The sequence below is a fragment of the Notechis scutatus genome, chromosome 3, assembly GCF_049901735.1.
Source record: "Notechis scutatus isolate UNSWTSFEM ecotype Mainland chromosome 3, rNotScu1.2, whole genome shotgun sequence".
Classification (NCBI taxonomy): domain Eukaryota; kingdom Metazoa; phylum Chordata; class Lepidosauria; order Squamata; family Elapidae; genus Notechis; species Notechis scutatus.
The window spans coordinates 24812875-24836604 of record NC_142011.1 but is presented as its reverse complement, the minus strand read 5'-3'; the positions used below and the strand labels follow the sequence as shown (position 1 = coordinate 24836604).

Below are 23730 nucleotides of genomic sequence, written 5' to 3'. Positions count from 1 at the left end.
GTCTTATGTCTGTATTCAATATTTCAAGGACTAAAACAAACAGGAGAGGGGACAGTGTCAAATACCTTGTCTTGTATCTTCTGGTATCTCATGTGGTTTGGCTAGTTCTTCATTAGTAATTAGCTGTTTTTTTTCTGTGGAGTATAAGTCATGATACTCTGCATTTTCCAAGCAGATTGCATTATTTTGTTCCAGAAATCACTATCTCCAAGATATCATGTTAGTATTACTGAAATGTTCAATACAGCTTCATGAGAATCACTGGCAACTCCATGCTTTCCAAACAGAAACAGGAGCTGCAGTGATATAAGGTTACAATAAAGTAACAAAAATAAGGCTCTTGCCTGCCAAAAGATGGTGAGATACACATAACTTGAAGTAGGTGGGAAAGAGGTGAAGAAGCAGCTACTTAATGAATCAAGCTATCTAATGCTTTGGCTTTTTTTCATACAACATGCTTAACTGAGACAGTGCAAGAGTTTAATGTATTAAGAGAACACTCAAAAGGAGTCAATTGACATAGTCAGCTAACCCCAAAGGGATTAAATGTAACCCAAAAAACTCCTAATCACATACAAAGTTTTAAACTAATTCCATTCAATCAGTTGCATTGTAGGAACACCCATAAAATTGATCCATTTTCTTTACTGTAGCATTCCAAGAAAAAGAGTTGGAGGTGATTTTTTTTAAAAAAAGGCTGAAAATGAAATGTTGCCCAATAACAAACCATTAACAAATTCACTGCCTGCTGGGGACTGAGAATTATTTGATTATAGTGCCCCTCTGTGTCAGTGTTGATTTCTGGCAGTTTGACAAATCCCTGCAGGTTTTTTGGCAACATTTTTGGAAATGGTTTGCCATTTCTTCCTTCCTGGGACTGAGAGAGTGTGACTGGCCCAAGGCAGAAACTAGGACTTGGGTTTTCCCAGTTTCTAGTATTCACCATACTCTTCCATCTATATAGATCTAAAATATGAGCATCTTGCAGGAAAGAAGGGCCAAATACTCTATAAGGAAGAGCTTGTTCATGTGCATCATTGCATCAGTGAAGAATCATTTCTCCTTTCTATTTGCAAATGCTACAACTGCTAGTTTTGTAGTCTGGGACCACCAGTATACATTCAATGCTGGACCATCTAGAAATGCTACTCAACAAGAAGTGAGAGAAATATTGGACTGCCCTTTCCCACAATTACCTCTATGTTATGGAATCCATTGCCTTCAGAAGTATATTGTCAAACTTTTGAGGTAGCTGCAGCAGAAAACAGATTCCACACATCTGACTGAAACCCCTAGTTGGCTCCAGCAACAGAATCTTGAAAGACTGACTAAGTTCCTTCTCCACCCCCGTTGTATTGTAATCAATTAGGGAGGCGTCAGTCTTGGTTTCTTCTGTTTTCTTTGTTTCCTCGGATTAAGGCATGTTTAAACAACCTTTGTCTCTGTGTCATTTCTCTAGGGATATTGTCTTGGGTCTCTACATAAACTTGGCTCTTGCTGTTCTGATGTTTGAGAAGAAATTTTAGAACCATTCTTTGTCAATATTATGACCATTCTTTGGTCATAACAAGGTACTGTGATGACTTTGGCATTTTAATATGAATTAGGGAACTTAGTTCCCATTTTGTTTTGTACTGAGCACCATCAAAAACCTGTAAATTGAGTTGATATATAAATATGGTTGAAGGAAGAAAGGGTGAATTGGCATTCATCCTGGCAGCATTATTGCAACCTGCAGGTATTTAAAACATCAGTTTTCTCCTTCTGCCTTTTCAAGGTATTCCAGTCATGATCAGTCCACTTGGTGACAAATACTGCCTTCAAATCTCACACAAGAAAGCAAATAAAGTACTTTTTTCTCCTACTAGAAGAGATATAAAATTACATATCAAGTTCTTGATGAAGATGTAATTATACTGACAATCAGAAATCTGACAAAGAGGCTGAAAGAGAAAGAAAAGAACAAGAAACATTCTCCATGATTAGCATCAAATGAACGGGATTAACTACAATCCATTGTCTTCCTACTTCATATTTGAAAGATATTTGCTCTCTCAGCTAAGGATTCCAAACTTGTAAATTTTAATAATGACATAGACAGCCTGAGGAGACAAATTACTTGCCTGTATTCAACATGCTTCAGTGCTTTCAAGGGATAAGTCTACAGGGGAACAAAAACAATACTTTCTTTAGTAGGCTTGAAGGAAGCTTTTCAAAAACAAGTAATACCAAGTTGTGAGTAAAGTTCATTTTAGGAGCAACATAAGGACAGCAGACTGGGAAATTGCATCACCTTGGTGGAAAATGATCAAGAACGGAGTTGACTTTGGGGAAAGGATTGTGCAGAAAATCTGGTTTTTTCCCCATCGCATTGACAAACACTCTGGATTCCAAGAAAACAGACAAAAACATATTGTAAGCCCAGTCCCAAAAGGAAGTTTCTGTCCTGCGCATGAACTTTGTGGGTATCTTAGAATTTGAGCTTAAAGCTTTCTGGTCAAATCATGGTGACTTTTACATTAAGTACTGTACCCCCAGCTCCTATGGATTTTTACTCAGCAGTAAATTGCATTGAGTTGAGTGTGGGCTGAATTGTGTGAATTGAACTGAATGGGTGCATTTTGAAGGATGGGAAAGTATCCAAAGTGAACACCCTGAAAGGAAGGGGGAAAAAAATCAAATGCTTTCTCCCCTATCCTGATGTTATAAAACAGCTCAGTCATCTATGTACATACTTTCTACATATCCCAAACCATGTACTTTAATAGTGTTTTCTCAGTTCCTTCTCCTATCATGTTTGGACTCATTTCTCAAATTATATTCCTTGATTTTTAATGGGATTTTTCAAGATCTGTATCAAATAATGAGAATGGAGTGTTCTCTGGTTTTCTTATAGCTGAAACCAATATTTTATTTACAAACATGTGTCTAATTTTGAATGGATCCTTGAAAACCATGTAGCAATGGCTAAAACTAGATTACAACTCCTCTTACATTTATGTTATGCAACTATTTACACAAAACATGGATTGGGTTGTAAATGGAGTATTGATAAGGTCAACTAAACTCAACATTCAGAGCTTCTGGGTCAATTCACTAGAGCACTTTGCATGAGCTATTGATGGCTATGCAGAGCTAGGGAAGAATTATTGTGCTCTCAGGTACTACTAGAGTAGTCTTTCCAATCCAGTACCTTCTAAATTTGATGGGACTACAACTTCCAGGCAGCTTGACCACATTATGCAGGTTGGCAGGGAGGAGGAATTAAGCACAGAATTAGCCTATTCCAAAAGGACTAGAACTGACCTTCTCCCCACCAAATTCCTTGCAGACTTATCAAACTGTTCCCAAGAGTAGGCTGCTAGATTGGGGATATTCTTGTATTAAAGGCAGAACATAATAAAATAGTTAGCTTGGTCTCTGCACCTATGGGTCTAGTTGTTCATGCCGACAACCACTTACAAGGTTTTTGCTCTCTTAATTTTCCTAAAAGGAAAGGACGAGGATGGCAGAGGCAGACATCAATAGGCAAGAATAGGGAACTTCCATCCCAAGGGTCTTACATGGATTGAAACAAATGAAGAGTTATTATACTTTCTTCTATGGCTTCAGTAATCTGAGCAACCTTTCTAAAAAGAAAGATTAACTTCTGTAAGTATGACAGAGTATGAGCTAATTCACCCCACCAAATCACATGTTTTGAATGTAGATTAACTGGGGCAACATTCATCTCACAATTATGTTTTGTAAATGTTGAACAAGAGCACAATTAATTTAACTTATCTCAGTTGCTGAGAGGAGGGGTACCTCATACTTCAGGAATGAATTAGAACTCAAACAAAGACAGTCACAAAACCACTCCACTCCATCACATATTAATCAGTTTTTCAGTTTGTGATTATTACTTACCCACAACTCTGTTGGCAACATTTTAAGCCAAGGATGAAGAACCTTTTGGAGATCAGGAATCATTTTAAAAATTTGGGGAATGTTAGTCCTGCAATGGATGAGACAATAACATAAACTAGGCAGAGCCAAGAGATGTTAAGCCCATTTTAGCATTTATAGAATCCATGTTTCTAGTTTTGAAAGGGTGGGAAATCATGATTTTTCTGCGATTGTAGTTGCATGTTCCAGGAAATGTAGAAAAAGAGATTAGGGAACTACAAAACTTTCACTGCGTGGATGGAGATGCTCTCTTGACTTTTGGGGGGCACATCCCACCCCTCCCCGATGTCCTGTAGGGCTGAAGTCTCATACTTCTAAATCCTCAGGCTGCTCCCTTTGTGCCAATCAATCATGTTGGGTTCACCAAGAATCATTTACAAAGTCTTTCTTATAAAAAAAAAAGTTTCGTGAGAAATGGATTTCCCATTAAAAAAAACAAACTTCTGCAACAGTCAGACAATTTACTGCAATTTGGCGTTCTGTTTTAAAAGCGAAGATAATGCAAGCAGAAACTATGTGCAGCTGTTCAGAATCGACACTGTTTCCTAGGCAAAGTTTCTAAAGAGTTTCCAGTCCTTTAGAATAATAAAAATGATGAATAGCCTTCTGCTCTGTGAACCAAGCATTTTGAAGTGTAACCTGCTACTTGTAATATAGTCACTACTTCATGACCTATATTATATTTACAATCTGGCTCGCTGCAAGTAGCCCTGTTGGGTAAGGGGGAGGGAAAGGCAACTATAAAACTAATAGAATGAAATTAATGGCTAAATTGAAGCAATTATTTTTAAAAGCACAGTTGGTAATGTCTTTTGCAGGCCTCTTTGAGAAGCTGCACTCTAGATTTTCAAAACATGTTTTAAAAATACCTTGTATTGCATGCCCCGTTGCTGAAGTTCAACAAACAGAGTGTGTCAACTTAAGTTCTTTTCATAACAGTATTGTAACATTCATCTGATTTCTTTCAATGGTTTTAAGTGAAAGGACAGACATTTCAGCTTTCTTTCAAAGGAAGTCTCTTCTTTCAAAAGAGTGCAGCTTTGAAAGGAAGTCTTCTTTCAGAGGCTTATGAAATTTTGCAATACTTGAATTTATTTTTGAATATACAGGCTGAGCATTGGATAGAACTATATTTAAATAATTCAATTCCATAAGAGAGCAGTGATAGAGAATCTGCAGCTTTCTAAATGCTGCTAGACTTCCATAAGTCTATCAGGCATGGCTACTGATGAGACATACTTTAATTGTACTTAAATTACTTAATTATAATTTATACATTTATATAATATATATGTACTTTATTATAATTTAGTTTATAGACTAAACTTTAAGTTTGAAAGTGGTATTGAATGCCAAGGTCACATTTATATGACTTTCCATTTTACTATTTGCAACACGCATCAAAATTTAAAAACGTAATTCATCCACCTTCCCCAGATTAATACTCTTCAATTGTTTTAGGACTGCAGTTCTTTGAATACCCAGCCAAAAATTACAGAAACAGTTTTTTGATAATGTTAGTCTAGATCAATGTTTCCCAACCTTGGCAATTTTCAGATGTAGGGACCTCATTCCCCAGCTAGACTGGGAAACACCATAATCTCTATTGATTGGCAGTAGCTAGAAGAATGGATCTAGATCAGAGGTGGTATTCAGCAGGTTCTGACCAGTTCTGGAGAACCAGTAGCGGAAATTTTGAGTACTTCGGAGAACCAGCAAATACCACTTTGGACTGGAGATTTTACAGTATCCTTCCCCTGCTCACCAAGCCATGCCTATTGGTAGTAACAAAAATTTGAATCCCACTACTGATCTGGATAATATGTTCCCTCAAGAACACTCTGATGCTGACACCCCACCATCTTCTCTACAATGTTCCTTACAATTTGGAGACTGGGCAAGTCCTGATAAACTATCAAATCCAGAACTGGCTTCTGGAGGTTAGAAATAGCACTTAGACTTATATACCACTTCACAGTGCTTTACAGCCCTCTCTAAGCAGTGTACAGAGTCAGCATATTGCCCCCAATAATTTTGGGTCCTCATTTTACCCTCCTTGGAAGGATGGAAGACTGAATTAACCTTGAGCCTGGTGAGATTTGAACTGCCAAATTGCAGGCAGCCAGCAGGCAGCAGAAGTAGCCTATAGTACTGCACTCTAACCACTGTGCCACTGCGTCTCATAGGATAGGACTCAGAAGAATTCTTGGTAGCAAAGATTGCACTCGATGCTATCACTGTGCTGCAACATAATTGTTTCCCTTTTTTTTCTTCCTTAAGAAAAAATAAAATCAGGTAAAACAGAGAGGAGTCTGGTGAGCCCAAAGAGAGGTGCCTGTAGGCAAAACATTGGGAACTAAACTCCTTAAAAGTAGTGACTCTGAGGGACATTAAGATCAAGCTGGAAGAGGCATTTCCTTATCTATCAACTTGCAAAGGAATCAGTACGGGCTTGCTTATGATATGTATTCTCTATAAACTCTTGGCAAACATTAATCTTTTTTTTCTTCTTCTGTGTGTTGTGTATCTGTTTGCTTGATATTTTAGTTTTATAATCAATAAAGTTTGTTTAAAAAAAAAGAAAGAAAGAATGTTCTCTTTTGTAAAGCAACAATACCAATTTGACCACTGATAGCTGCATATTTAAACATATTCTGAAATTGGCTCTCTATTGGTTTTCTTTCAAGACAGCCCAAGAACAATATTTTAACTTTATGAACCTATTTGTAAGCTGTATGAAGGAAAAGAGAGCATATTCATCACTTGGTGATTTTAAAAAATAGAAGGGTCTGTTGGTTGTTCTGTTAAAATCTGGGGGGGATTTTCCCAAGTCTGAAGGAAAGCATCAATGTTATCCAATAGCTATGGAATCTTCCTCTCAAATTACTCTTTACTCCCTCCTTATGCTGAGTTTTAATAGCTAACATGCATTTTGCTTTTGAGCTACTAATGTTCTGAACTTGATGACAGTAAAAAGCAAACTAATGCAGTGCTTAGTCATTTCTCTTCACTGACTCACTGAACTCAACTCAATGTTTACGTATGTTTAATCGACCTTCTCCAAAGTGGTGATCTCTGTATATTTTGGGCCTGCAAATGGCTGTACTTAGCTAAATGTTTTGAGGATCAGAAGCTAAGCAAGGGCAGATCAATTTGTACTCAGATAGGAAACCAGAAAGGGATATTATGGCAGGGAATTCTGGTAACTGTATTCCCAACACATCTTAAAGGCACCAAGTTGAGGAAGGCTATATAATAGTTATAACTAGATCCATTTTGTAAGAAGTAATAATACTGAATCAAGCATGCATGAGAGGAGCTTATCAAATTCATTCTGGGAATCAGTTCAGAAATGAAAGGGAAGAGTTCAGCACATGTTGAAGTAATGATAGTGTCCTCATTGGGTGAGGAGCAAGGTGGCTTGAGTGATTGGGATGCTGGGGAGGAGGTTAGCAAGCCTGCATTTGAGACCTGAGAGCTGTGTTGGGCAGGGTTGAGCTCTCATCCTTCCCTCCAGGTCCTGCCAGGGATGTGAAAGGAACCCCCTCCTGGGCATCTCCAGGGGCAACAGTGATGTCATTGGCTAATCCTTTCAACCAGGAAGTGCCTTGGTGCTTCTGACATGAGTGCCTACAGAGGATGGTTTTGTAACTGAAGATGTAAATTATTTAATCCAAGCCATTGTAAAGGCAAAAACACAATAGAACTTCGACCTTGAGATTTCCCATTCATGAACTGCAATTTGACTTCAGACTAAGCAGAAAAACAGGACATTTGGTGAGTTTTACCTTTGGCAAGAAATATATCATGTTTCTGTTTAAATGACAGCAATACTTTTTGCACCTATATCTACCTAGTTAGCATTGATTGCTAGATGATTTCTTCCAAACTTCCATACATCTTATAATAAAGCAATAAAAATTTATCCCAACCCTATTGTTTTACATTTTTGTTAACAACTTTAAAAAATAAAATCCAGCCACATCTCTTTGTCTTTTTCTCTCATGCATGCACACATGTACCTAATTTGTACCACAAATATTACCCATAAAAATGTGTGATGAATGATGGTATTTCTACATGATACATGAACCATCCGGCCAATTCATGAGTATGTTGGGAGTTGGTGAGCTTAATCCTTTTCCTGTGTGACACTTGACTGTATGTATTTCTCTCCCCAGCATCTAGAATGTCCTTTAGACAGAGTTTACTTTTGAGAAGAACAGCCACCAGGGTTTAGTTTTTCTTTTTCTTACAGGAGAAAATAAAAAGCAAGCCAGATTGGCAGATATTGTAATATGAATGAATAGATATTTGACTGTATTGAATATTTCCACACATGTGTACCTCTTGTACAAGTTGCATCTGATATTTAAAGAGAGGCAGGAGTAGGGGTGTTTATGAAAATGAGCACACTGGAATTTAAAGCCTATGCTTGTTCACTTTTTTTATACTTAGGGTGCTCACTAACAAATGGAGTAAGGGCATATCATATCCAGTGGATCCAGCAATTTAATCAAATAACAAAATAAAATCCCACCATTGCAATGTAAGTTCCAACTTTTTCCCATGCGTATGTGATATCACCATACACATGCAAAAAGGGCAATGTTTGTAACACGTCAACACAACACTGTTTCCATCACCAGCTTCTTTGGACCCCTATAAACAACTCTTACGGTGAAATTTCCAAGAACAAAGATGGAATTTCCTTGACAATCTTTGGGAAAACTCTGGTGTGCTTTTTGTTTCAAATCACAACAGCACCGTTCTACACAGGTCTCCCAGAGTCCCACAAAGGCATTCAAGGGAAGATAGTGAGCACTGATTAATGAAACTGGAAGCTGCCATGCGTTTTCTCTCTCTCTCCTTCCATATCTTTCTGATCTCTGAGCCTGGATTAGTTACCTCTCCTTGCACTTAGCAGCCTTTTTGCGAAGTGGTTAAGGATTGGTGTACCAACCTGTTTTTAAATCCTCAGCACATACCTGCCAAGAGCTGCCACTTCAGATATGTAATTGAAGAAGAAAGGCAAAGTTACAGCGTGAACAACTGTAGACATAAGCAGCCTGTTATGAAGGATTACTGTACAATTATTTTAATCCAGTGCTTTAAAGTGCAACCTGTTGGATGAAAGAAGCCTTCATACACATCGCATTTTCTCTTTTCCTGTACAACTTTCCACTGCCTGTCACTGGAGAGCCACGTGGTTCCAAAGGAAATGTTTTTTCTTTATCTTTTTAAATTAAAGTACAGTACTTATAGAAAAAAATACTGAGGAAACCATAAATACTATATAAAAACAGAATCATCAGTATACCATATAGGGGGGGGAAAGCATGGCTGGATCCTACCATGAATGTACTTTTCAAACATTTTAGTAGCACTAGCAATAGCCCTTAGACTTATATACCAAGTCATAGTGCTTTACAGCCCTCTTCAAGCAGTTTACAAAATCAGCGTATTGTTCCACAATTTGGCTCCTCATTTTACCAACCTCAGAAGGATGAAAGGCTGAATCAATCTTGAGCCAGTGAAAAGCAAATTACTGGCAGCTGGCAGTCAGCAGAAATAGCTTGCAGTGTTGTAGTACTGCATTCTAACCACTGCATCACCACGGTTCTTGTATTGATTTGATATCCTAGAAACCTAATCTAGAAAAAAAAAGTCAAACATAGAAATGTTATCTACACTTCCATAGGCAACGCTATTCTATTCCTATAGAGAGCTCAAACTCAGATTTACATACAATAAAATGTCAAGTACTGTAAGCAGGGGTGGGATTCTACCAGTTCGCACCTATTCGCTAGAACCGGTTGTTAACATTCTAAGCAGTTCGGAGAACCAGTTGTTAGAAGAAATTACTGGCCTAATCCTGTAAGGAAGGCAGGAAGGAAACATTCTGGAGTTGCTTACAGAAACTGCCTCTCTGTTAGCCCTTATTACATTCTTGGCAGGACTAGACTTCCTGTCTCAGGAACTTCTCTGGAGGTTTTTTTCCTCCTTTGCTGGTACTTTGCTCATGTGGAGTGACCATTCAAAGTTACAATGGCACTGAAAAGAGTGACTTATGACTGTTTTTCACACTTACGACGGTTGCAGCATCCCCATAGTCATGAGAGGCCAGGCGAGGAGATGCGTGCCTCGATGTGAGTGATATTGAGTTGGTCACGCCCAGCCAATCACATGACTACCAAGCCATGCCCACCAACTAAGCCACACCCACAGAACCGGTTGTTAAAAAATTTGAATCCCACCCCTGACTGTTAAGTTGAAAAAGCTGAATATATATAGTAAGCATAGTGGTTGAATTCAGGGCAGTGAGATTGCAGGAGTATTAGCTAATGAGATGATTACAGATATCAGAATAAGAATTGGAAAGGACCTTGTACATCATCTAGACCAACTCCTCTTCAAGCAGAAGACCCTACACCAGTCCAAGCAAATGGCTGACCAACCTCTTCTTAAAAACCTCCAATCTCTGGAAGCAAGCCATTCCACTGATTAATTAGATGAAATTAAGTAAAATATCTGAAATAAAAAACATGATGGAGGCCAGAGACTGTGAGTTTGAGAAAGGAGGAATTTTAGAAAGGTTGTGTCAGAAAATATGCTGTTACATAACAATAGCAGCACTTAGATTTATATACCACTTCACAGTGCTTTACAGCCCTCTCTAAATGGTTTACAGAGTCAGCATATTGCCCCCAACAATCTGGGTCCCAATTTTACTGACCTTTGAAGAATGGAAGGCTGAATTTTTGACATATATCTTTGGCATTCTAATATACCAGAGATAGATATGCTTACCTTGTTACCGGGTGTCCTATGATGAAAATGTGTTTCAGGAATATTCATCTGGACTACCATTTGCAAAGCCAAGCCTGTTGCCAAAGCTATAGGGCCAACACTGTGAACAAAAGCCTGGGCTGAATTTTAGCTTCTCCTTCGGCAGCTGCCCTCTGCCCATGCCAGTTCACTTAAATCTTGCTAAATACCCTTTGCCCAATGGCCTGTATGTGAAGGCTGAACTCCCTAGTGAGCAAGCTAGATTTGCCAACATGCTAAATGAGGATTTTGAATAGTTGCAATGTTTCTTTTGGTCGCTGATAATCTGCAAATGTTAATTCCTTTCCAACAATTGAAGGAATAAAATGGTTTATTGTCTAAAAGTAAAGCTGAGTTTTTGAAAACCTGGATTGAGCAAGTAGAAGCAGATGACTAAAATCCAGCTGATGTCAGTTCAAGGCAGAGTAGATTAGTGCTAAATATAAAAAAAGAAACAACGAAAACTTTTCTGGACTTTAAATCTCTATATATTATATTAAGTTCAAACCTACTACAGTACCAGGAATTGAACTCATCGGCCACTGCATTTTAAGGGATGATATATATTGTGTTAGCTTTAAGAGTTATCCAGGCCCTGGTGCTCAGCAAAGTTACAGGAGGGAAGATTTAGAGTGTATGTTTAGAATGGTATATACAAACCTTCCTCTTAAGCTCTCAGACCAGAGAGATACCAGAGGTTTTACAGTATAAGACTTTGGTGCCCACTTATATAAGTCAGAAGGGGGAAAATTCTCATTTTTACAAAGATAAATATTCTGTTTGGTATTTTACACACACAAAACACACAAATTCACACACAGGCACACAAAACCACTTTTGACCTGTTCAGGACTCATCAAGCATGCACAGTCACATACAATGGTCCATGAATTCAATTCCAAGTGGAGAGTCTAAATTCCATTGAAAGACCCATTGCTACACAAATGGAGATGAGACCCATATGCAGTAATAGAAAATATTATTTTGGTCCCCACCTCACCCCCAACCCTGAGGGCTCCTGGCTTGTCTTTGCAATTCTGTGTTTAGAATTGTGTGGTCCTCTTTAGCAAAAGATTATGGAGCAGAGCAGGGTTAATGTATTTTATCCAAAGAAAAGATTACTCACTGTTCCAGAAAGTTTTTTTTTAGGAAAGTTAAAAAACTGGTATTCTTACTGAGTTATTACACAATCAGTTTTACAAGACCTTTAGACTAATTTCTAAAGTAGCTGCAAATGATACTAATATTTGTCTCTCTGAAAATTAATTGTATACAAAAAGCAATTTGTTAAAGCTACCAATTTGTCATATCCGAGACATTCTATTTTACATGCTATCTGACTGGAACACAGAATGTCTATATTGTGAGAATAGGGGCACCTGGGAAAAATATTCTACACTATTGGTAGAATCAAGTTATGGAAATGCATCTTACTAGCTAGGGAACAGTCCTCTTTTAAAGGCATCCTTTATTCAATATAAAGATGTTGAGACTCTGCATAGAAGAGCAACAAGGATGATTAGGGAACTGGAGTCTAAATCTATGGAGAAGATTGTAGGAATTGAGCATGTCTAGTTTAATGAAAAGAAAGACTAGGGGTGACCTGATAGCAGTGTTCCAATATTTAAAGGATCGCTACAGACAAGAGGCAGTCAACTTATTCTCCAAAGCACCTGAAGGCAGGACAAGAAGCAATGGATGGAAACTAATCAGGGAGAGTTCCAACCTAGAACTAAGAAGGAATTTCCTGACAATTGGGACAATTAATCAGTGGAAGGACTTGTCTCCAACACTGGAAGTTTTTAAGAAGACATTGGACAACCATTTGTCTGAAATGATATAGGATTTCTTGACTGAACAGGGAGTTGGACTAGAAGACCTCCAAGGTCCCTTCCTGTTCTATTATTCTGTTATTTCAGTGTTTCCTAATCTGGGTATTCCTTGAATGAATGGACTTCAATTTTTGATAATGGTCACGTTATTGAGTGTTGCAGTCTACTTTCCAATGGGCTCCTGAGCTCCTAACAGTGGCCACTCTGTTAGAAAGATGGTCTGATCAAAATTGAATTGGGAGACCCAAAAGGAAGAAAAATAAAAGGTCACAAAGTTGTTCATCAATCCCAACAGAATGAAATACATAACTAACCTACTCACAATCTTCACTTTTCCGTGTGTGTGTGTGTGTGTGTGTGTGTGTGTGTGTGTCTTCAAGTCAGTTTGGCTTCTGGTAACTGCTTGAATAAATATCTGGAGATTTGTTGGCAAGAGTTTTCAGCGCTGGTTTATTGCATCCTTTCCAAGACTGAGAGAAAGTGATTGGCCCACCTACTTTGTGCTAGAACTCATGATTGTCTGTTTTTAACCTATGTCTTAAATCACTACATAAAACTTGCCCTATTTTCCTTTTACATTATAGTAATTATTAAGATGATGCATGAATCGAAAACAGTTAGATTTGTTTTGCTTTGTTCTAGCACAACATCTTTCTGCTTTTAATTAAAGTAACCTCACTTTTTTCAGACTTCAGACACAAAAGGCTGCACCGACATAATTTTATGTGAATTAAGCTGTATTTCTACTCTATGTATTTTAACAGGGCATATATAACCATCTGATATGATTATATTAGAGTCCATTCGCATATAGGCTCATGAACTAAAAAACTTTCAACAAATTTCAGGTGGAGGTTGAATTCTTAAGAATGCAATTCCAAACAATACATATCCCCACATTTTGACAGTACATTTAAAAAACAACCAGGATTTAAGAAAAAAGTAAATCTTGTCATTATATGATATAGAGTAGGATTGTGCAATGATCTGGATCTGAAGGGATAGTTTCAAATGTGTGTGGATGTTACACTTGTCAACAAACTAAATTTAAAAGTTGCAACTTCTTCTAGAAAATATTTGTCTGTTTTAAGGAGATGCTCAATTGACAGGTATATATTCTCAGTCCCCTTTTACCACTGGAATTCAGATTCATGGATCAGGGATCATAAGATAGATACAATTCTGGTAATAAAAAGCAGTAGTAACACTACTTCTAAGAAGAATTGAACATTGGACTTAATTGTGGAATTCTTGATGCACTGTAGTTGGGTCCACACATCACAATATGCCATTATGATGAAGCACGATAGTTCATGGATGCTGGACTGACAATTGCAGGTTTGTGTTCAAGACCTGGTGCTGCTACTGGCTGGAGTAAGCTCCCTTCACATGTTCCAGCTTTTACCGACCCAACAGTTTGAAAGTGGGCAACTATGAGTAGATACAGGAGTACCACTTTGGGGCAACTTAACAGGGACATGAAGGGAGTCTCCCAACTGGGCATCTCCTGGGCAATGTTCAATCCTTTCAACCCAGAAGCACTTCAATGCTCCTGACACAAATATAGTAATAATATGCATTGGTTTTGCCTTAGTGTGTTTTGTGAAGCCAGCAATTGTAATGTGAAAAGCATAGTTTATGGCACGAGTGTCAAACTTATGGTGTCACATTGCTGTCATGTGATGTTTCGCGACGTTTTGCCTCTGGGGTGGGCATGGCCTGCGCGTGGCTGCCAGTTTGACACCTCTGGCTTATGGTTTTGCATTATGTATGAATCAGGCCACTATTATTTGTTCTCTACAAATTATGGTTAAAATAAATTCAAGCTTAGCACAATGTGTTAAACAGTCACTATTGCAAAAGAAACTTCCAAGAAGTGAGGATTATGCCAAAACATAAGGCAAAATGCTGGCTAGCCTCTTAGTAGATGATGCTAGGGTCTTTGTTTATTTTTTGGACACATTTGGGATTCAAATGTGGAGTAACAAATTATAGCAAAACCAGCTGCCTGGTTAAAACTAAATTTGCATTGCATTATCAGAGGCTGAAATGAAATCTTTAAGAGGGTTGATTTTAAGGTTTAGAATTCAGATGCTAAGTTAAGTTTGTTTTTCTAAAAAGAGCTGTCCATATTTTATGAGCGAAGCGGTTCGGCTGCTGCTGTTTGTTCTTGGAACAATAACTTCTTTATATTTTTAGGCATCATGACTTATGGAAAGATGTACACAAAGCAGAAAGGATTGCAACTAAAGAACTGCCATTATCATTTCTTACAAAGCCTAATATTCTGTGAGCCTGTTCATCAAGAACGCTAACAGATCTAGACATCTTAATATATGTTATGTGGATAAAAATGCCAAACCCCATCTGAACATTGGCTGACTGTGCTACGATCCATAATAACAATGTGTACAGCAAGGATGAACATTGTTCTCAAAAAACACAAACAAACAAACAAAAATGATTGGCATGTGAAGCTTGAATAAGCAATATGATGCTTATCCAAGCATCACCATGTATCCAATTCAGTGATTCAAAAACATTAAATTACTTTGAATCCAGAGAAGGCAATATAAACATGTTGAAATAAACAATAAAATCAAATCAAAACATCATATTTAAGGGGTTCAGTCCAAATGTTCATCTATTTTTCTTGGCAACAATACAGACATGGTTGGCTACCACTTCTTCTAGAGTAGATTAATTTCCCAGACTAGGTAAGAGCCCACAGTTTTTCTTAGTATCAACTAAGTCTGACTCTCCTTATTTTTAATCTGTAACCTCATATAACACCTCCGTTTCTCTTAATGACAGCTTCAGTTGCATGAAGCAGTGTTTCTCAATCTCAGCAACATATGTAGATTTCAGCAACATGTATGGATTTCAACTCCAGCTATTATGCTAGCTAGGGAATTCTGGGAATTGAAATCTTGCTGAGATTGAAAAACACTGGCAAAAAAAAGGTGCGCTACATAAATTATATATCATAACCAGACAATATTAACTACTGCTGCTATTTTTAAGATATAAAGGGATTGCAGTATTTCACAGGAATTGGGAACTTAATAGTGTAATTATCTCTGCTGCAATGAAAATATGCTACACAGGTGACTATAACATGAGAGGTGCTTTCCCCCAAAATGGATACAGTAGAACCTGGTCATGACCATAATTCGTTCCATAACTGGTTGCAACCTGATTTGGTCGTGACCCGAACCTAACATTGGAAATTTGTAAATGGCGTGGAAAGGGAAATTGCCCACACAAAAAAATGTGAAATTTTTGGTCAGAACCCGTTTTGGTCATGGTCAGAAGCATTCATGACCAGAGGTTCTACTGTATTCAGCACTTTAATAGCATTAAATACTTTGAGAGATCTAAAATATTTATATATTAAAACCTGAATCCTTCTTTCCACAATTTTTAAAAGTTAAATATCTTCAGTTCCTGGACTTTGAAGAAGCAGGACAGAAATAATATTAATGCTTTTGAACTTGGGGGTTGGAGATGACTCCTGAGAATACTAAAGACAGCCAAGAAATCAAATCATTGAACAAATCAACCCAGATTTTTTATTTGATGCATAAATGATCAGGCTCCAATTATCATACTTTGGACACATTATGGAAAGACCTAATGTGGGGAAAAGTAGAAGCAAACCCATACGGTAATAATTGTCTGTATCCTATACACAACATAGGTTACAGAAATAAATCCCACTGATTTCAACCGGGCTTATTCCCATAGTATCTATATTAGAACTGTATCTATATTTGACTGTTCAAATTTAAAAACTGACTCCCCTAAGCTTTCAAATATCGGGCCACAATTTGGTTGGGTCCCGCTCGACGAGTGGGGCTCCCTCCCCAAAGTAATCCTGAAAGGAGTGGTGGATCTGAGAGTTGGAGGCGCGCACGGAGCGAGTCCAGCGGAGCGTCAGTCCTGCCCTCCGAAACTCTCGTGTTTCTTGCGCGATGTAATCGACCAAGAGAAGCCGCTTCGGGTTACAACGCAAGGAAAGGTAACTGGAGATGATCCGCATGTGAGCAACCTCACCAGGGGAGCCTTTGTGCCCCCCTCACCCCCTTAAGGTTCCCTCCGCCCCGAAATCCTTACTTACGTCTTTCCCCATTGACCGGGGTCTCCTCTCCTTTGCCTTCCTCTGCCTCCTCCTCCCTTGCACAACCCACCACCCCACTTTTATGCCTCCCACACCGGCGCGCTCAAGACACCCCCCGCTCTCCCCACCCCCCACCCCAAGCCCCGACGGTCCCTTTCCAAGCGACCGGTGACTCTTGCCTTCGGGGTACGCGCGAAAACCGTCGCCGGTCTTTTTTTAGGTGAAGGGCAAGCTAAGGGCAGGGCGGCAGCATCTCGGTCCTAAATGGGCATGTGCAGAGCTGGCGCGCACATGCTCACTGGGACCTCATGAGGACTTCGGAGGGCACGTTTCTCTCCAAGGGAAAGCGAATCGCGCCTTTGCCGGCTGCGGACTTTCAAGCCCGAGCGGCGACGGCTGCCTTTTAAAGCGCCGGCAGGCTCCTTCGCTCTCCTCCTTCTCCTCCTCCTCGAGCGCCGGCGGGGTCGGGGCGCTCGGCGGCGCCAGACGCTCAGCAGCAGACCGCGGTGAGTGGAACTGGACTCGGGAGCCCCCCCCCCCGCCCGCCCGCCCGCCCGCCCGCTTCCAAACCATCCCCGTCCTTCCCTCCGGTGCCGCTTTTTCTTCTTCGGGTCCTGGGTTTTGCGAAGCGCCTCCGGGCAGCGCGTCGGCGAAGTTTGCGCGCACTGGGCACTTTGGCGAGCGCACTTGTCGAAAGGGCTGTGAGGGCGAAGGTGGCCAAGCCTGCGGAACAGCTCCCGGCCGAAGGACTCGGGGTCTGCGGGCCTTCTTCTGCCCTAGGTGACGGTATGCGCGCTCCATCTTCCTCAGGGAGATTATTTTGCGCGCATATTGACTTGGGCGGGGGCGGGGGCTTGTTAATTTGGGTCCGGTGTGGTTCCCGTCCCGTCTTTTGAGAAGAAAGGCGCGGGGGCTCTTCTTTCCTTCGTGCCGCCGTTTCTTGTCCTTGGTCAGCCTTGCGCCTTCTCCGAAATGCCCATCCAAACTTCAGCAAGTGTGCGTCCCAAGTTGCGTGGGAGATTTTTTAAGGCGAAATGGTGGTGTGAATGACTACTCTTCCTTCCCCTAATCTTGTATACTTTTCAGAAAAGTTTTATTAATTTTATTAGTCATCTCCCTGATGGTGGGGATATGCTAAAGTGGCTTAACTCTGTCGCTGTTTTCAATATTTTCCAAAATGTTTTGTGGGGGGGGAATCAAAAGTGAATGTTTTTCCCCCTGGGTAGATTTTTGTTTGTTTGTTTTCCACGGTGGAAAGATTTCTCAGCATTTTGAAGGGGTTTGCAGAAGAGATATAATAAACCAACCTTGAGTAGGTGAATATTGACTCTTAGTTAAGATTTATTTCTTTCGTGCTAATGTAGGTAGGATTTCTTGTGGATGGTGCTTTATAAAAAGCTAGGTGTTTGTTTGTGTGTCTGTGTGAGAAAATTGCCAATTTAAGGAAATGTATGTATACTTTCGATGAAACAGATATTCCATATAACTGACTTTACTTTTCTGTCAATCTTTAGACAGATCAATGTTCACAATATTCCTCTTTTTATATTCTGGATGGAGTATCTTGAGTACATAAAGTATTGAAAGTTCAGTTAATCGTCTTGTAATTTTAACAGCACTTTAATTTTAAAGAATTAATATGATTAAAGCTATAAATGTGTCCTTGGGCATCTGCTTGAAGTTTTTAATGTATGAACTCTAGTATTTACTTCAAAGAACCTCAGGAGAAGAACACTTCACTTTAAAATATGAAAGTAAAATTGAAGTGAATGGCAGCTTGCCCGTAATACAGATGTCTTTTGTGGTATAGACTATGAATTTAATTTTACCTTGGGTTCTGTTATTTTAATCTGTTTTTAGTGTTAAAATACTTTTTGCTCAAAGCATAAAAAGAAGATTGAGTTTTGTGGGATCCTATTCCAAATAAAATTCAATTTGGGATTCAGGTTTGTTTAGAAGATGTGACAAAAACCTGCCTAAAAGGAAGTTTCATTAGAGATCAGAAGTTGATTTGTTTTCTGCAGAAGAAAAATCAGTACAATGTTACACATTTTTGTGTGTGATATTAAATACTGGTGCCCCAAAAAAGCCTCCCGTAAAAAATTAGTGGTCTACAGGTTGTGCTAGCTAACAAATATTTTTAGAGTAATAAATTTGAATTTTATATCCTGTTTGCTTCAAAATTAATATGGAAGAATCTGAAGTACTGCCTTTTATAGCACTCTAAAACAATTTGGGTCAGATTCTTGACATAAAATTTTGTATTGAATTTAATGTTTTGCTAGGAATTTATTTCTTCAATACAATGGGTTTATCTGGGTTTAGTATTTTGTATGCTGATCTTGTTTAAACATAATAATAAATAGTATGTTCTAGATCTAATTTCTCTGGATAGTTTTACTTTGTGTGCTTAGTTAGTTGGTTGATTTTCTTCAACTTATGCCATATCGCTGGCACATATTTTCTTCGCCTTCTTGTTTTTAAATCTATAATTCTTTTTATTTTTGTTTTGAAATTGTTAAACATTTGGGGTTTCTTCTTCTTCTTAAATATCTCTGTATCTAGGTGTCATATGTTCCATTTATAGTTACCTTGAGACCTTAGTTGTTAACAAGCAATAATATATGTTCAGGATGTGTGCTGTAAACACTTAATGGGTTGCACAACTAAACTTCAGAGGCATCATAAATCAGCTATGCACAACTATGTTTCAAAGCGTTGTGTTTCTTGTTCAGTTTTACCATATTTGCCTTATTGCTATTAAATTTCTAAAATATGGTGCTGACTGCAGGAATCTACCAGAATACCAAAATTGCTTATCCGCCAAAGTTCAAGGAATTTTTCATTTAGCATACCGCCAAACTTGGAATTGCTTTCTTAATGATGTAGAGAGAAAAAAATAAAGTATCTTTATGTAGATGCTCATTATCTACATACTTCTGCAAAACTGCATTATAATGATTCTGTATTCACAAATGAGCATGAATATAATAACTATGTTGTCCCAAGGGGCAATAGTAAATAGCATTTTAGCCAAATAAAACTAATATACATTCATATTATCACTTTTATGCTTAAAATTAATGGATATGTGGAAGGATAGCATTCTAGTCTAGTTACCTTTATTAACATTGCACTCCTATGGGATTTAATCTGAAGTAAATATAAAGAGAAATTGCTAAATGCTTGAAAGGTTTGTGCATAAGCCCTCTAAATAAAATATAATTAAAATTTGCACTGGCCAATTTATATTTAGGTGTGATAATTGAGAAATATTCTAGAAGAGTTAATGTTGATCAAGTCGACTACACTGTGCAAATTGCATCATTAGATCTTTAACTGACCTGATCATGTGTATTATCTGTACACAGCCAAGGATATCAAACCACAAAGTGATTTGGTGATGCAACAATACAAGTAGGAAAGAGCATCCATTCCATATCCCTAATATCCACATGCATTTAACAGAAATGGAATCTAACACAGAATTGATAAATCTGAAAAAGACTTCTTATATTGTTTAACAGTCAACTTCGTCTTTTCTCACACTGATTTTTCTTGGTCTGTCTTCTGTTCCTCACTGCCACTTCTTCCTTGATAAAAATCACCAGTTGCTTATATAATGAGGCTTAGGCAAACAAAGTTTACTGTTTGGAGTCCAAATATTCACTAGGTTCAATAGAAAGCATTTTCTTATCTAGGCTCTTATAGGAATGATAATGGTACCCTATAAAAAAGAAAGTGTTCCTTCTAACTTCCGTAACTACATTCCTCACACCAAATTCCCCCTGCAGGGGAAAACTCATGGTTTAAGTAATGGGGAAAACCCTATAACTGGGACCAATGGACATTCAGACATTTGGGAGAGAGATTCATCCACTTGTGCCAAGAAACATTCCCTTAAATGCATTAAGGTTTATAGCGGTAGACATTCGTATCTGAGATCTGACCGCTCTCCTTACAGTCACAAATTAATTACTTTGTGATCTGATTATAACTCCCATTAAAACCTCTCCTACACTTTTTAAAGAGATGTGCAATATCTTCTACTGGTGAAACCTGAAATTATTGTTCATTAATCTTTCCTATAATCTCCTTGTGCAGTAAATTCACAAGCATCTTCATAAGAAATTTGCTGATAGAATTTTATTTGGAAGGAACATGGTGTTTCAAAGATATATGGAAATTAAAGAATGTAACTGCATCCATGAGAAATATATTTTCGTCCCTATAATATGTCACATAAATAAGTATAAATAAGATTATTCAACTTAATGTGACAAGTGAAACTTAGTCAAAATAAGTATTTTATGTCCTATTCAACAAAATAGTTAAGAATACATTTAACTCTTTTCTATTAAATTCAGTTAGTTTATGCCGTCTGTTTTAAAAACACAAGTATAAAATATAAGCAGATTTTTTAAAAAACAGTTTTATTTTGAGGCAAAACATAAGCAGTGATTTATTGTTGATTTAATTTGGCGTTTTGTAAAGGAATATTCAAAATTTCATCTTCCAATATATGGGTGCTGTATTTTATTGTTTTACTTGATTGGTATGATAATTTTGCCCTATAAAGTGCCCGTCAACCTTTTATTTCACTTCTGATTTTGCTGCTGCTTTTCATTTTACAGCTGAAAGTGTCTTGTAAATAAATACAAATTCAAACAAGGGGTGATCCTTTAAAATGTATAGATAGTTTCTGTTGTATTTCATAATCATTTCTTTTCTTTTTTCCCTTATCTTTTTTTTTTGTTGAAAAGAGAGTGCCCACTCAGTAAGAATAAGATTTGGAACTAAACAAACACAAAGCAATGAACAGAATAGAATTTCTCTTTTCTCTTTCATCTTCTTCCTTTCCTCCTTTTTCTTTCTGAAACGAAGTCTTCCCAGGCCTGCTTGATCCTTGTTTACAATTATTAATTCAAAGTTCCATTAATCACACTGTGAAGATGCTGCTATATATAATCTTTATTTATAGATCTTAATGCTTCTAATGATCTTTAACAAACACCCTGTTTTAGTGAGGTGTGGATAAATCCCATAATTAAGTGACTCTCTACAGCACCTTGATGACTGTGCCTCGGAGGCTTAAAGCAGTTACCAGTTGCGGAAAGGCTTCAGAAAGGATTCTTATTGCAAGGAAATGAAGAAAAACAACTTTTTGAGAAGTAGTTTCTTTCTTAAGATCAAATGTGTTTAAAAGGTTAAGGCTGGCTCTGCAAAAGGGAACCTAATTGAACTCAATTGCATGGATGTAAATAAAGGCTGTATGTTCACCAGTAGATGTGAATGATGCCACTTATAACTTCGATAACTTCAAAGCATAATTAAAAAATAATAGTCTGGTAACATTTAATGGAGACAGATGGAGAATATTGGAGAAGGTGAACTAGAGGAATTTGTAACTAGATTTACAAATAAATTTGCTACTAGCTTCTTCTGCTTTGAATATATTTGATGAGTTCTATAGCTTTTGTTGATTATATATCTTTTGCCATAATTGTGCCATTAACTTATGCTAAGGAGACGTCTAACTATGCTAATTTCAATAGATTGTTAACAATAAAAGATGGCAGAGGAAAACCTGTACTGAAAATTATCATAATTCTATTGGTTACCATATTTTAAACTTTAAATGTATTTAAAATTGGGTAATCCAATCTCCACTCCATTCATTTAGTGAGTGTATACAGTGTTGATTTGTTTCTGTTGATCAACTATTTACTGTACAGCATTTTAATCTTCTTTATTATCCCCCTTATAAACAGCATACAAGAAGAGAAGGAAGCAGTTTTATATAAGGAGAGCAACTCATGCTATAATTTTTTAAGTTATGGATTTATTAGTGTTTTTCTCAATGTCAAATTATCAAAAGTTTTGAATAAAATAGATTCTAAATGCTTAGTTTCTACTATAGTAAAGACCTATACAGCAAGTTGCTATTTTGTTTCCATCTTTGTGCTTTAGTTTTTGAAAATGGATACAATCCAGCGAAAGTAATGGATTTTTAATAACAACTGAATTAACAGGCAGTTAATTAACAAAAATAAACAGTACTGTATACTGCATGTTTGCAAAGCTTTCAACTGTAAACACAAATTACATTACAGCTATAGCAGAATAATGTGCACCTGAATCCCATTGTATTAATTTGATTTTAATGTACCCAATAGTTTGCTAGATTCTGCCCAGTTCTTATCTGCTCTAGAAAAAGTAGTTATAATTTACGTACCAGTCTTTACATAGTTTTAAAAGTTTTTAGTCTAGAATAGCTACACTAATACAAAAATAATAATAATATCTTATTTTTCTGCAAAGCAAAGAATATGAAGACTGGTCCTTTTATTAAATTACCATCACCAGTATATATAATTCTTGAAGCCTATTTAATTAATATCGGTGTTGCTACTGTTTCATTTTGTACATTTCCTAATGAATAGGAAAAACCCATTCTTTCAGAGTATATAAAATAAAGCTAAAACAAATATTTTGCTTATCCCTGCTGGCCCATTAACTTTACACCTTTGTTGTTCTAAACAGCTAAGCCAGTTTTCTTTTCTATTCATCCATGCATGCTGCAAAAACATTTCACCAGCTGTTGCACGTGCCCTTATGAATATACCAGAAATTGTTTACTATGGTCTTGACATGTATCTATTCATTTCAGTGAAAAAAATTATACAAAGAGTTTCTAGCAGAAATATACCATATTAAGTTGTGGTTTTACAATTTGGATCCAAAATACCTTAGATGCTGCTCTAAACATAAGGTTCGCCCCCCATTTTTATAGAAAGTATCTTATTTGTATCAGAATTCCTTTTGATATTAGCAATATTAGGTATTCCTTGAGGTGAGGTGGGGAATACATGTAACAGTAAACAACAACAATGCAATTTCCAAACCCAGTAGAATACAAATCAAATATGTTAAAAATACAAATATAGCTGATAATTATTTGGACCAATGAGGTTTGAACAATCTTACAAAGCTACTGAATAG

General features: G+C 37.5%; 1 protein-coding gene across 3 annotated transcripts in view; it reads left to right on the top strand.

Moving 5' to 3' along the window:
• The first annotated feature begins 16507 nt into the window (after positions 1-16507).
• Positions 16508-23730, top strand: part of EYA2 (EYA transcriptional coactivator and phosphatase 2) — a 126089-nt gene continuing 118866 nt past the window's right edge. Inside the window, exon 1 of one of the 3 annotated variants that reach the window (XM_087959330.1) lies at positions 16508-16629. The gene's annotated coding sequence lies outside the window, so the exon portion shown is untranslated. Of the gene's footprint in view, positions 16630-17025; positions 17235-17353; positions 17515-23730 lie in introns of those variants that run through there. The other 2 variants (XM_026665009.2, XM_087959329.1) reach the window with 2 other exon arrangements.